This window comes from Piliocolobus tephrosceles, chromosome 8 (genome assembly GCF_002776525.5).
Source record: "Piliocolobus tephrosceles isolate RC106 chromosome 8, ASM277652v3, whole genome shotgun sequence".
NCBI classification, from domain to species: Eukaryota; Metazoa; Chordata; class Mammalia; order Primates; family Cercopithecidae; genus Piliocolobus; species Piliocolobus tephrosceles.
Window position 1 is genome coordinate 39,622,910 of NC_045441.1, and position 15,469 is coordinate 39,638,378.

General features: G+C 46.3%; 1 protein-coding gene across 3 annotated transcripts in view; it reads right to left on the reverse strand.

Moving 5' to 3' along the window:
- The window catches only part of COBL (cordon-bleu WH2 repeat protein), a 303,066-nt gene that overhangs the window by 282,028 nt on the left and 5,569 nt on the right, over window positions 1-15,469 (reverse strand). The window lies entirely within an intron of this gene.

Genomic DNA, 15,469 nt, shown 5'->3' on the forward strand with positions numbered 1-15,469 from the left:
TGTCAGGGCAGGGACACCCATGACATCAGCACACAGGTGAATTTTAATTAATAGTTTTTAAAAATCATGAGCCAATTAAATAAATCCATTTTAAAATGATCCTACATCAGAAAAATGGATCATTTCATATTCAAACTTTCATAATACGTAGGGCAATATGACAAACAACACAGAGACAATCATACACATATCATTTTAATGTAAAGTTTGTCCTAACATGGGAGACGTTTGATTAAATGAAGGCATTCAATACTTTTGTTTAATTAAGCTTGGCTTTACTTTCTTTTTCTTTTTTATTCTTTTGTTTTTGGTTTTGCTTTTTTACCAAAGCATTATTTTACACAAGTTAAATATTTCATTTCTTTTTTGATCAACAACTTAAGATAACTTTTTGGGGGGGCAGATAATACCGCAGGAAATCAATTAGATAAATGACTCTGAAAGCATTTTACGGTATGTATGTATGTTTGCTTCTAAATTAAATTTTTGAGGCAGCTGGTAGGCAAATGTTTCTTTGGTTTAAGAAAAAAAATTGACATATGATGTTGGTGAATGGCATCTGTGAGCTCTTTTTGTTTAGTTGTTTCAAGTTCTAATACTTATTACTAATGTTTTATTTATTTGGTACAGGCATCTCTGAGTAATCTACATTTGCCAGATGTGCTTTCTAATTCTTTCTAGGCTTTCAATCCATAGTAACCAAAATTGGGTGTTTAGGTTAGAAAACCCATACTTTTGGACCCCACTCTCCAGCCAGTTCCAATTCATAAAAACAGTAAGAGACTGATTTTCAGAATAGTAAAAATAGCCAGTTTACCGAATTCTACTTACTGGATTACAGTCATTCTAAAGAGCTGTTAGTTATTCTGTTCATTTAATTCACAATACAACCCTATGCTATTGTTACTATTAAAACAAAAAAACAAGGAAGAAAGAAAGTATTTTACAGTATAGTTTTTGTTTCATGGTAGATGTTTGCTTGTGAGAATTTATGGGCATTCTGATATTGCTGATTACTCACAGGGAGGTGCCAAGTATAGCACGAGAACTTGCTTGCAATCTGGGCTGGACCACCTTTTTCCACAGTAACTTGGTTAAACCATGTGAAGTGCATTACAAACACATATTTCATGAAGAGGAAATTCTTGTTCTGGAAAACGACCACGCTGTATGTATTCAGGTCTTTTCCACCAAATAGAACTCCCAGGCTGGCCACCTTGGCAGCTGGAACAATATTTCAACTAATACACATTTAAGGAATTGATGGCTGGGTGTAATACTGAATGATGAATAAAAGGATCATCTTTAGCCAAGGCTGGATGTCTGAATCACCAGGGAGCACCTTCAGACCGTCTTGTGAGTCCCCTCCCTGCTGGCCCAGGCAGCATCCCCCTGGGAAGAGCTGAGGTATGCTTCTAATCCAAAGCTCCAGGGTGACTGGGATGCACATCCCTGGTTAATACCCACCAGGGCAGAATCCCATCCTCATCTTTACCTAGGTAGACTCAGCATCAAGGCTGAGCAATCATAACATTGATAGTCCAGACAGGAAAATTTGGTAAGTGAAATGGGCATTATAAGGAATCATACCAGGTGTTAACTGGGACTGTCCCAATTGTGGCATGTGGTCACTTTTCAGTACCTGAGGTTTTCTGTTGTTGTTTTTAACATGGTAAGCTAAGTTTCATCATTTTGATAAGCTTTTTTTTTTTTGAGATGGAGTCTAACTCAGTCACGTAGGCTGGAGTGCAATGGTACGATCTCAGCTCACTGCAACCTCCGTCTCCCAGGTTCAAGCAATTCTCCTGCCTCAGCCTCCCAAGTAGCTAGGATTACAGGCGCCTGCCACCATGCCCAGCTAATTTTTTGTATTTTTAGTAGAGATGGGGTTTTGCCATGTTGGCCAGACTTGTCTCGAACTCCTCACCTCAGGTGATCTGCCCGTCTCAGCCTCCCAAAATGCTGGGATTACAGGCTTGAGCCACCATGCCTGGCCTTGAAAATCTTTATATAAACAATGATACATATTTCTATAAAGAAAACTGTCACATGCAGCCCTTGATACATGAAAAAGCCAACCATGAGAAAGGTTTGTATCAGTGGGATTTGGTTATAAAAGTCTCCTCTTCAGAGGCCACTCGATGTATGTTTTCAATGCATCTTCACTAGGAGTTTAACCAAGTTGCTTTGGGAAAAGACAGTCAAGACCATATTGCCCTAGGGTAGATCAAAATACGACCACAAATGTTTCACACTAATCTCTTCCAAAGATGGGGCCTAACTTCCCGCCCCTGAGTATGGGCTGGACTTAGTGACTTGCTTCTGACAAATAAAGTACGAGGCCAGTGACAGTATATCACTTCTAAGGATAGGTCATAAAAGGCCTTGCAAATTGCTCCTTGCACCCCCTCTTAAATCACATGCTCTACAGGAAGTCAGCTGCCATGTTGTGAGGACACTCAGGCATACAGAGAGGCCACATGGCAAAAAGCTGAGGCATCCTGACAAAAGTTGGCAAAAACTGAGCCACTGTCCAGCCACCACGTACGACTGTAAGCATACTTACAACCTAAAATTCTCATCAGAACCACCCAGTAAAGCCATTCCCACTGCTAAGCTGCTAAGATTAGGGTGATTTGCTATGTAGCAATAGGTAACTATACACCTACAGGCTTCAATCCAGTCACCTTTGTGGTCAGGCCATGCTTTAAGAGGTGGCCTGCTATTCAGGGCTAATTGTGCAGCTTGCTGCCTGTGCATGCTCCTGCAATGACATTCTCCATCACTTCTGACCTCTGACCACCTAACACATGGGCTGGGGCCACACAGGGCACCCCCCACCCCAGCAGGAAAGCAAATGTGAGCAAGGCAGGCCACTTCATTGCTCTTTCTTAGCTCATGACCCATTCACCATCCGAAAAGTAGGGAAAGAAATGCTTGCCCACCAGGCTCATGAGTATGTCTTGTGTCAAAAGAATAGGCAGATGTTGGGACTTTGAAAGCTGCAAAATGGTGCAAATGTGTAAATTTTCTCTGTTGACCCTGTCACTTCACATGCTGCATAAGTCTCATCCTACTTCAGTAGTTAGTAACAACAACTGCACCACTAATATGATACTGTACGATCCAAAACCGTAAACAAGACTACAGTGGCTTTGTTTGAGCACAGACGACATCGAAGTTCTGAGGTCAAACCCACTTGTCCCAGCAAATAAGCCCTTTCTCATATCTCAGCTCTCTTCTTCCTCTCTACCCCAAGATACTCTCCACCCAGATTCTCCCCAGCACAATCAATCTTCATGGAGTCAGGAAGGCACCATCTGAACAGCTTTCCTCAACCACGAATGGCATAGGCCAGGAAAGCCAAGGGGAGGTGTTGCTGGTGGCCACCTCATATCTTTCTGCCCCTGAGGCCAGACAGGCTGCACAGCACACCTCCCAAAGATGAGACACACAACCTTCCAAGTCTATGAGCACGCATACACACATATACACATACACATACACACACACACACACACACACACACCCCTCCTCCAGGGCTGGACATCCTTAAGACACTAACGAATGCATGAGCCAGCAACAGTCACACACAGTGGCGTCCACTGCCTGTCTGCCCAGGAGGTGCAGCATTGGCTATTTAGAAAGTATTATATTCCAAAGAACTTGTGCATATCCTTTGCTTCGATATTGCTAGGACAGAAAATAAGGTAAATCAATAGAGACTACAGACATCTAGATTTTACCTATCTTCTCCTATCTGTTTCTCTTTCTTCCCTAAAGTCACAAGTTTCAAAGGGACCGAATCGTTAATAATTCCTAGCATATGAGTCCAGGTTCCAGGGGGACTGACCCATAGCTTGCTAGCACTCCTGAAACCCAGTTGGCGCTTTCTAAGGAGGATGGGTGCTGCAGCCCTGGGCTCAGGAAGAGCCTGGCAGTCCTGCTCCGAGAAAAACAAAACATATGAAGAGCTGAAATGGCGCCGAGGGAGAGGCCGCTGCAAGGCTTCATGACTACAAGGGTGGGCTGTCACCCTGAGCAAGCTGCTTAACCTCTCTGAGACTCAGTGTCCTCCTCTTCAAGAAAGTGACAGTAATGGCACCTATGTACAGGTCTACTAGGGGGATGAGGACCATAATACAGGAAAAGCTCTCCATGCCACAGGTGACCCATGACTCCACAAGACAGGTCATCTGTACCCTACTTGAGGCACCGTCAATGACCACGCGCTTAAATATGGCAACAACATCAAGCTGCTATGAAAGTCTGCGGATGCTCACTCTTAGTGGCGCACTCATCTCACTGCAGACCAGTTCACAGACCACACCTGGACTAGCGCAGGCCTCCAGGCCTTGCAAATAGGCCATGCATCTCTGACCCCCACGACCCAGTCTATTGCCCTTGTGCCTTCCTTACTTCCCTATTACACATGTTCATGCTTGCCTTAGATTTCAGAATCAAAACTGAGATTTGCTTTTTTGTTTTGTTTTGTGTTAGAGTCTTACTCTGTTGCCAGGCTGGAGTGCGGTGGCAGCATGTCAGCTCACTGCAACCCCTGTCTCCTGGGTTCGAGCAATTCTCCCGTCCCAGCCTCCTGAGTAGCTGGGATTACAGGCACCCCCCACCATGCCCAGCTAATTTTTGTATTTTTAGTAGAGATGGGGATTTCACCATGTTGGCCAGGCTGGTCTCAAACTCCTTACCTCAGGTGATCTGCCTGCCTTAGCCTCCCGAAGAGCTGGGATTACAGGCGTGAGCCACTGCGCCTGGCCAAAACAGAGGTTACTAAACCGTGGAAGGCTCTCACACCTGGCCTGGGTTTGGACTCTTCTTACCCAGAGTGTCACCTGATGTGTTAGAAGGAGCTACGCGGTATGTTAGAAGGAGCTGCGTGCTCCTACAGGCCTGGGTCTGCATCCTGTCACCACTGCCCAAGTGAGGCAGGAACACAGTCTGGGGCTCACTGTACTCGTGGGTAAAATGGGAGAATGCCTTCTCCGGGGAGCTCTCACTTCCTCTCAGGACACTCAAACCCTCCCAAGAACCTGACTTGTTCCTGCCATTCACAGTTCCTGGAAAACCCTCCCCACCCTCTCCCCACTTCTAGCTCAGACTCACACCTGTCATCGGGGCCCTGGGATCCTTTCCAGGGATAGCTGAGGTGCATGTGACTGGGTTAGCAGTGTGCGCTGGGCTGTGGGACTGCGGGGTCCAGATGTGGGGTTAACGGCTCCATTGGCTGCCCTTGGTCACCATGTTACTATCTTGTGTCCCACGTGCCTCACTGTTAAAATGGGAAGAGCACCCTCACCCCGCACGCTGAGATGAGGAGTAAGTGTGGTGGGATACACGCACCGCCCACTGCGCAGGCTGCTGCTCTGAAGCGGACCCTCCCCTGCTTCCTGGGCCACTCTCCCCTCCTCTGGGGCTTCCTGGCAGATGTGTCTCTCCTCTGAGACTGGAGCCTCTGGAGGACGCTCACCCTTTATCCTCTTCTGGGCAGGCAGCACCCTCAGCACTAATATGGCCAGAGAAGAGTGAGTGAGGGAACTTCAACTACCGCGCCTGGCACCTCCTTCCTATCTGGCCAGGGGCCTCACAGTCCGCGCTCTGGGCTCTGTGATGGGGAACTGCCTGGGCCCCCATCACCTGTACCTCAGTGGGGAGCTCACAACACAGCAGCACTGCCCCTTCCTTCACAGCGGTACTGCGGGTGGCAAGGCCAAGCCCTTGTCTCTCAGGCCTGGGCCATGTTCTGCAGGCTGTCCCTGCCGGGCCCCACCCTGTCTTCTTTCCCCCGGGGCTTCTCTCATACCTGGGTGTCAATCTAATATTCGAAGAACAACCTTTGTAAGCAAGCTGCTCCTCTGCTTAAGGCCTCCGACCAATCCCCCAGCTCTTCCAGAGAAAATCCAAACCCCCACATTGCCTGCCCACTGCTACGTGGTTCCAAGTCACAGATTCCAGCCGCGGATCCAGGCATCTAAGTCATCTGCCGTCCTCAGTGTCCCCTCCAGTGGACTGCAGGTTCCTCCGCTCTGTGGGGTCCCACTGTGCTGGGAATCCCTGTATGTTCCTCCGTCCTTGGGCTTCCATTCCTGGCGGTCGGTCCATGCCTGCCTCTCTGCCCAGTCACATTTTATCTAGTTTTCAACCCCCAGTTCAAAACCTGGAAGCTTTGCCTCTCCCAGCTTCAAAGAGGCATGGCTCCTAAACAGTCAGAGCCAGGGGCCTCTCCCCTGGTTGGCTCTGACGGGTCGTCAGTGTCGTGGCCCTCCTGGAGGGTAGCCACCCAGCTGCATGTCTCCGTAGCCTGGCCCCATCCTAGGAGGTGCTTACAAAATAGGTGAAGACTGCTCGGCTAACAAGGGCGAAGGCCTGGCCTCACTCCCACCATAATAAATTTGGAGGGGGTCACATAAATAAAGCAATGATGCCATCATTTCCTAGCAGTTAAGTTTTATAAGAAATTCTACTGCTAAAGTAAATTGATAAGACCATTAATTTTTTTCCTAAAGATTCACAATTCTGGACCAGGTGTGGTGGCTCACACCTGTAATCCCATAATCCCAGCACTTTGGGAGGCCGAGGTGGGTGGATCGCCTGAGGTCGGGAGTTCGAGACCAAGCTAGCCAACATGGAGAAACCCTGTCTCTACTAAAAATATAAAATTAGCTAGGTGTGGTGGTACAGGCCTGTAATCCCAGCTACTCAGGAGGCTGAGGCAGGAGAATCGCTTGAACCCAGGAGGCAGAGGTTGCGGTGAGTCGATATCATGCCATTGCACTCCAGCCTGGGCAACAAGAGTGAAACTCCGTCTCAAAAAAAAAAAAAAGAGTCACAATTCTGGGCTGGGTGTGGTCGCTCAGGCCTGTAATCCCAACGCTTTGGGGAGCCAAGACAGGGAGGATTGCTTGAGGCCAGGAGTTCAAGACTGGCCTGGTCAATGTAGCAAGACTCTATTTCTAAGAAAAAAATAATAATAATTCATAATTCTGGTAATAATTGTGCTTTCAAAATACTGGAACTTAACTGAGATCAGTTTTACTCATTGGTAATAAATTACCACTTTAAAAGACAATGCTATACAGGGCACCAAGCACTGTTATCAGAGAATGTTACAGACGCCTCACCCCTCACCCCCAACCAAACGGCTGTGGTGACTCAGTTTTTGGCATGTGCTAAATCACCAGCTCAGTCTTCCCAACGTAATGCTGAAACTATGACAACAATAACCCACTCACAGGGCTGCCGGCTCAGAAACAAGCTACTGTTTTATCACTGCAATAGAAACCTGTATTTCACAAATTAGAATGTTTTAAAACATAATACATTGATGTTTTCCCAAGCCTCATGACAAAGTTAACACAATAGATCATAATTTCACATTTATGCTTTTACATTTGGATGCAAAGATAGATACAAACGCTTTATACCCTTTTATAAAATCTGAGGACACAAAACTTAATCGAATGGTGGACAGGAAAGCCCACCATCCAAAACCAGCAATCCCGGGCCAGGCGTGGTGGCTCACACCTGTAATCCCAGCACTTTGGGAGGCCAAGGCAGCCAGATTGCCTGACTCAGGAGTTGAAGACCAGCAAAACCCCTCTCTACAAACAAACAAAAATACAAAACCAGTAATCCTGTCTCTGTGCGCACCTGACTTGACCACGCATGCAGAGGCGATTCCACTGGAGGTAAGAGGTGATGGGGTGGCATCCCCAGCCCTCCCAGATGGAGGCAGCCACAGAAACAGAGACATCACTTATCATTACTTTCCTCTAGCAAAAACAGACTCATTCCACAAGGAAGTGTGTCAAAGCAACTGGTGTTCATGAGCACCTATTTATTTATATGAAGTTAATGTGCCTGGGAGAGGGATTTTACCAAGCTCTTAGATGTTACATGTGACAAACACAGACATGTATCAAAATTCAGCTTATCTGCTGATCCAACTCCAAACAGGGAAGGTACGAATGTATTCTGATCTGTTCTGTATGGATCCTTTCCTTACACTTTTCCCAGTGGGTCTACAGACTGGCTGAGGATTTTATCTAATATCCAAACATCACTTTTAAAGGTGGTCATCATTTGTCATTATTTTTCTCTGAGTGGTCTGCGGAGCTGCCGACAGAACATATGGGACAGGCTGCTGACTACATGCACACCAACACTAAACTCAGACATTTATTTTTATATTTTTTTAATGGGTAAAGGGTTTCATGGAATAATGCTGGTGGCACCCTGAAGTTCAGAGGGAAGTCCCCAGACGCTAGTGCTTCCCCAAAACCACTCACTGGTCCAATAGTCAGGAGACCAGAATCCAGTCTCAGGTTGTCACCAGCACCAAGGTCAGCTTAGAAAGCGATGGTGTGAGAGAGGCAGCCACACCTGCATGACGGAGGAATCGTGGTCTCGCCCTCACAGCATTCAAGAACTGCTAGGAGAGCAAAACAAAGGGCACAGCACAATGACCTCTATTTAGAAGTGGTGAGGCAGAGGTCACAGGCGGGTCCAGCCTTCTAACAAAGTTCTTCCAGTGGGACAGGAGTCACCATTCATTCTCCCCACCCCACCCTGTCCAGCCCATGACTTCCTCATCGGTGTGACCCACCTGGTCCTGGTACAAACCTGGTTTACAACATCCACTGAAAAACAATTTATGAATACAAGCTATGATTTTTATTGTATTTCTAGTGCTATTTTTCTGTTCTAAACCAACAGATTCCTTCTGATTATTAGAATCATTAGTTTCATATCAAGATGGCACTGGCCGCATTTTTACCATAAGAAAACAGAATGGTAGCAGTAATATTTCCTACTGGAAAGGCAGTGCAAGTCTTTGTAAAAACAGGTGTCTGGATAGAGTTTCACATTTATTATACGTTCTTGGTCCAGAATGATGGAATACTGGCAAAAAAACAATAATGGGAAAATAACAATATTTTATAAAGAGAAAAGAAATGAAAAAAAAAATAGGAACTGTCCTGTGACAGGCCCTCCACTGATGCTGTTACTCCTGGTCTCTAATCATCTCATAAAACCCTGCAATCTAATTATCTCCGCCTTAGTCATGAGGGATGAGGAGGTTAAACAGTCCCTCGGAGTGACACAGCTTTCAGGGGGAGGATGGATGTGTGGGCCTTGTCCTTCCACTCACATTCTGTAGGTTGACACCCTCACCAAGAAGTTACCAGAGAGCTGCAAACCAGCCGTGCTCCCCAGAGCACAGCCCCCGCCCCTCCAAATGCCAGCACCACTAGGTAGCGCAAGGGCTGGTCCCTACGTCACTGTGACACAACAAAGAAGGACACAAGCTGAGCCTTGTGGAAAATCTGTTTCAGTTATATGTCACTTTCATTTGTTTAAAATAAATAAGAACATCTTTTCATGATAACAAATATTTAGCATTATAAAAACACCACCCTAAGTAAAAAATGTTACACAAATGAAGGGCATCCCCCTCCCAGGCACATGGGTAAATCATGAAAGCCAGCCCAGTGTAAACACAAGTCATGTATTACTTCCCATCAGGCTCTGCAGCCAGTCTTACCCCTGACTATAAGAATACTGTATAATTTTAAACTCAGAAAATGAAAAGTAAACATCAAGAAAACATTTCTAACATATAATTTTCCTCTGAGGTTGCCATCTAGATACCTCATCTAAAAAGCAATATTTTCTACAGATCAACAGTTGAAATAAAAAGACAAAAGATATAATCTTCCAACTTGGTGCATGTCATTTAGAACAATCAGTTCTAACAGAAGGAGGATTCTGCACAGGTAAGTGAAACATTGTAAGAAGGATAAATTAGTTTTGTGAAAGTGACTAAAACTAAATTAAAAAAAAAAAATAGATTGAGGGACATTCTGCTTGCATAGGCCCCAGGAGAGCCAAGAACACACAGCTCATTCATGGCACTAAAAAGCCCCTCAACCAGGTACCAGGTATGCACTTAAAATACTGTACTCAATGATGGCCGGGCGTGGTGTCTCATGCCTGTAATCCCAGCACTTTGGGAGGCCAAGGCAGGTGGATCACTTGAGGTCAGGAGTTCGAGACCAGCCCGGCCAACATGGTGAAGCCCTGTCACTACTAAAATACAAAAAAAAAATTAGCCAGGCATGGTGGCACGTGCCTATAATCCCAGCTACTCGGGAGGATGAGGCAGGAGAATTGCTTGAACCCAGGAGATGGAGGTTGCAGTGAGCTGAGATCTGAGATCACATCACTGTACTCCAGCCCAGGCGACAGCAAGACTCTGTCTTGGGGAAAAAAAAAACAAAACATTATACTTGATGAATGAAGATGGCTCTTGCTTCCCAAGTGTCTTCAGGTGTGAGCTGTAATGCAGATGAGTGGGATCCCACGAGCACAGCAACACTAGGCACCATGAACCTAGAGGGGCTTGGAAGTGCCACACACCAGGGAATATTTTCTCCCCATGCTCAGCTCATCCCTGCTGGAGGGTGTTGGCCTCTAGAAGCCCCGACACTGCCTAGCATGCCCAGGCCAACAGGGCCCAACTCACCTCCAGAGAAGAGGCCCTAAAAGCATCACCCAGCTCATCACTGAGGCTCTTGCAGCCTGGAGCAAGGGCTGCATAAAGTTACCTAAAGAAAACACAATTAGTGAATTTGTGGGTCTGGGTTCTGTATAGCTTCTACTTTGAAGGAAGCTCATGTATTGAACAGAGCAGAGCTCTGTGTTTTCATTAAATTTATCAGCCCAAGACACTGAGCTGGGCCAACATTCTGTACAAAAGACTTTTCAATGTCTATTAGTTAATCAGCCAGTATCAAGGCAGAACATCTTGCTTTGACGAGGGGGAGTCTGGATTCGACTCCTTACACTAATTCATAAGTGCTCTGTGCTCTACAACAGCTGAGTTTGGTCCTCTCCTATCACACCCCACGTATTTCTTTGAAAAAGTAAAATCCCACCTAAGAGCCTCAGGAGTCGCACATGCTAGAAACGCATGAGTTCTGTCACAATCAAACAGGTAATCATGAGGCTCCTATACCAGGAATAAGTCATAAGGATGTCTGCAGGCAGACTGGCTTTTCATGGCAAAATGCTGCTGAGACACTCCAGGGCTTCAGAAATAGAGTATAGCAACATCGTCCTTCACCCTGCAGGGAGCCAGGGCAGCAGCTTTCATAAAGCAGCTTTGGAAATGAGTTCCGTGCTTCAATGTGGCCTAGCAGGGTGGCCAAGAATGAGGACATGGACACTGACAAGAGACTTCAGAGTCACATGGCAATCTCACCTGCAAAACCAAGAGGACAGACCGGATGCGGTGGCTCAAGCCAGTAATCCCAACGCTTTGGGAGGCCAAGGCAGGTGGATCACTTGAGGTCAGGAGTTCAAGACCAGTCTGACCAATATGGTGAAATCCCATCTCTACTAAAAATACAAAAAATATTAGCCAGGCATGGTGGCGCAGGCCTGTAATCCCAGCTACTCAGGAGGCTGAGGCAGAAGAATCGCTTGAACGAGGTAGAGGTTGCAGTGAGCAGAGATCACGCCACTGCACTCCAGCCTGGGTGACAGAGCAAGACTCCATCTCAAAACAAAAACAAAAACAAAAGACACAGAGGACAGTATTGTCCTACCAACATTAGAGGGCCCTGATGGGGAGAGCCAGACCTCCCACGCACAAGGAGCAGGCTCTGACCATCTCCTACCTCTGTCAGCTGGACAATGGCAGCAGGCAAGTGGCTCAAATGCAGAAATACAGCAAGTTCTTGTGAAGAACATTTTTGTGTCCTCCTTTAGAAAAACCTATCATTCTAAAAATGTGAAACATGATGGTAAGTAAAAATAAATGGACAAATAATAAGGAAATATTTCAAACTGAAATACTTTTCAGTTTAGTCTAGCTTCCAAACTAGTTTTCCTTACTTTTCCGTTTATTGTGAAATTCACAAATTAACTGCATTCACAACACAGTCTTTGATTATGGCTTGTGCCATTGAAACCAGCTGAAACCAATCAAATATTTCTGCGAAGTGGTAAAGTGTAGCGATTTAGGGGGTTGTCCCAGCATGAGAAACATTCAGACTTCATGACCCCAATTCACACTTTTTAAATCCAATTGGGTGGCTTGGCTCTTGTGAATGATCTGCAATTCACTCTTTCTATGTGTGATGTTGTTAGAGCACAGATAACCATTATCACGTAATAAGTGGTTTAGGCAGGAGTAGGAGGAAGAGAGTTCTCAGTTCCACCCGAAACTAATTCTACCTGGTAGCTATAGACAACAAGACAGATGGACAGGTGGATGGACGGGAAAGCCTGGCAAGGACCTGCCCTGCATGGCAAATGTTCAGACTCTGGCTGCTGTCGATCAGTCTCCTTCCAGGCTAATGGTTTGTGCATTGAACATTAGTGGATTTTGCACTTAATTAAGAGGGTTCTAGCCAACCAAACTGTATTTAGAGACTAAAAAATTAGCCACATGAACGAAAGTATACACTTTGGCTGCATTAACACTCTTCCCCAAGACTATTTTTAAATACAACTCCCAAGTCATTAAGTTTGAAAACTGCCAGAACTGATTTGGTAATCTGCTGCTTTGCCAAGTGCTGGAAGTTAGCTTTAACTTCATGCCCACTCTCACACGGACAGACACACTCACACTCATACATACACTCACACACACAGCTGGTTTTCCCATTATGTTCCTTAGCCTTAGTTTGCTACTTACTTAACTGCTCAAGCCATCCACATGTAATTGCAAAGTTAATCCATTTGGTATTTCTCCTCTTCCAGCTCTATGAGTCCTTAAGCCACACAGAGAACTTATGATAAGACAATGCTTTGCCAATACTCCTCATTCTAACAAGGACTCTCTCCAACCTGCCTACCTCCTCCAAACCAGCAGGAAGCTCTGACTTTCCCAGGTGCAACTACCCTAAGGGCTGGGGCTGGGGGATCCTCTTTCCCCTATTCCTCCAGGTTAGGGCCCACTATGAATAAGTGGAAGTGGCTGGCTATAGCATGCACAAGGAGAACAGAGACATCATAAAAAGCAAAGGACGTCAGCACCCTGATGTGTTGCAAATGCAAAGTCCTGTTTACCACTGGCCTTTAAAATTACAGCATAAACGTCACTTCCTCCCCTTAGATGACTGGAAGGCATGGGCTTTGTAGGTCACGGCTCTACAGGACGTGGGTGTGTGTCACAGCAAACTAAGGACATGTTTTTCAGAAAGGCCAGAAACTGTCAACCCCTTCCCAAGACCCCGGCGGGGAGAAGAGGAGCCACATGCTCACTGGAGCCACCTACCCATCTGTACACTTTAACACCTACGTTCCCCCAGCCCTCACAGGAGTCATAAATGCAATCATGATGGCTAAGATCTCTGTTCCCCCTGCCTTTAAGGACCATGTGATTATGGTTGGGGCAAGGGGACATGAGCAAAGGGATTTGTATGGCTGGCAGGTGGAATATGAAAGGACAGGGTGCATCTCCCCCTCCTCAGGCCAGGCTGGAACAGATGGAGACTGCACACTAGCCACAGTCGAGCACCAAATAAAAATCAGCAGGTCTCTGGGAGCACTGCACCCCAACATCAGCCCAGGACCCCCACGGTGGACTTTTAGATAAGAGAGAGAATTATCTCCTCTTTAAGCCACTACCACTTTATGTTCCTCAAAATAAGACCTCTTAACACCTCCCAAATCTGCACTGAACAGGCTGCATGACTGGCAAGCACAGTCCAAGCACATCAGTTCCAAATATGTTAGTGCCAGTAGATTGGTCTGTTCTCATACAGGCTGGCAAAAACAAGATTTAAGCAGCAATATAAGAAACAGTTTTTTTGAACGAGGACTCTAGAATATTCTGGGAACACTGAATCATATGATTTCAGAGCTCACATGAGTCTACGATCATGTTATCTAACTCCTTCCACGAGCAAGAGGGAAGCAGGGGTTGTTCTGTGCATCACAGGCCACAAACCGACGACACAAAAGCTTACAAAGTGATAGTCCTGCCTCCAAGCAGCTGCTCAGAATTCAGTGGGTCAGAGGGGCAAGTAAAGGGACAATCATAATCCCATAGGAGGTTTTTGGACAGGGGAGGGCATGGGGTGTGAGAGGGCTACTCTCAGAAGGCCTCCTGGGGGAGCACCAGCTGCAGCTTAAACAATAAGCAGGTGGCATTCTGAGAAAGGGGCAAGAAGGCTCTCCAGGCCAAGGCAGAGAGAAAGCCTGAGACCCCGGGCAAGGCCTGGGAAGCTGCAGTGGCAAACAAAGAGTGGCAAATCCAAAGGCTGGAGCCTCGCTGTCCATGGCACTAGCCGCACACAGCTATTTAGGTTTAAATGAATTAAAATTTTAAAGGGTGAAAGACTCGGCTCCTAGTTGCAGTAGTCACCAGTCAAGTGTTCAGAAGCACCTGTGGCAGCACTGGCAGAAACATCATCAGAGAGCCCTGAGCTGAGCAAGTGTGGAGAGGCCCCATCAGGATGGGTCTGCAGGTTGCGTGGAGAAGGAGCAATTTCACCTTGGACAACTGGCACCAGGGTCCAAAGCTCTTGTTCCTGAGATAATTTTCTTTCCACTAATCCTCCCGCTGTCTGCCTTTGGTAGAAGAAAGTCAATAGGATTAACAAATAAGCAGAGGGCATTCTGAATCAGGGAAGGATTGTCCTGTCTGGCCCTTGCCAGCCTCTGTCTGGAGGGAGGTAGGAGCATCCCTAAGGCAATGGCTCCCCATGGGGATTCAGGTTCTTGGGCAGTGAATGCTAGAGGGACACCTGGGAGACAAGAGATGGGATCGACCAGCCAGGACTCCTGACTTACCTGGTTTATCTTTAGAGGGTTGTTTTTGTTTTGTTTTGTTTTTTTGAGACAGAGTCTCTTTCTGTTATCAGGTGGAGTGCAGTGGCACAATCTCGGCTCACCACAACCTCTGCCTCCCGGGTTCAAGCGATTCTCCTGCGTCAGCCTCCTGAGTAGCTGGGATTACAGGCGCCTGCCACCACGCCCGGCTAATTTTTGTATTTTTAGTAGAGACGTGGTTTCACCATGTTGGCCAGAATGGTCTCGATCTCTTGACCTCGTGATCTGCCCACCTCGGCCTCCCAAAGTGCTGGGATTACAGGCGTGAGCCACCGAGCCTGGCCGGTTGTATTTTTTTCTTTTCTTTTTTTTTTTTTTTTTTAAGGGATAAGGACTTTATTGGCTTCTCTAAATCTATTGGTGTCTTTTTTACAGGCATCACTTGGTGTAGTGCAGATGGGAACTGGATCTACAAAAGTATTTGTACAAAAGTATTTGTGGTCTGGGAATCTGTCTAATCAAATGTATCCAAGAAAAATATACTCTGGCAGTTGCTTAAAAAGCTTTTTCCTTAATAGAAATGTTTTTAGCTGGGGGATTACTCTAATTGGACTTGGCCTGTAGAAGACAAGGCCCTGGCAGGGAGCAGCTCGCCACCTGATGAGGAGAG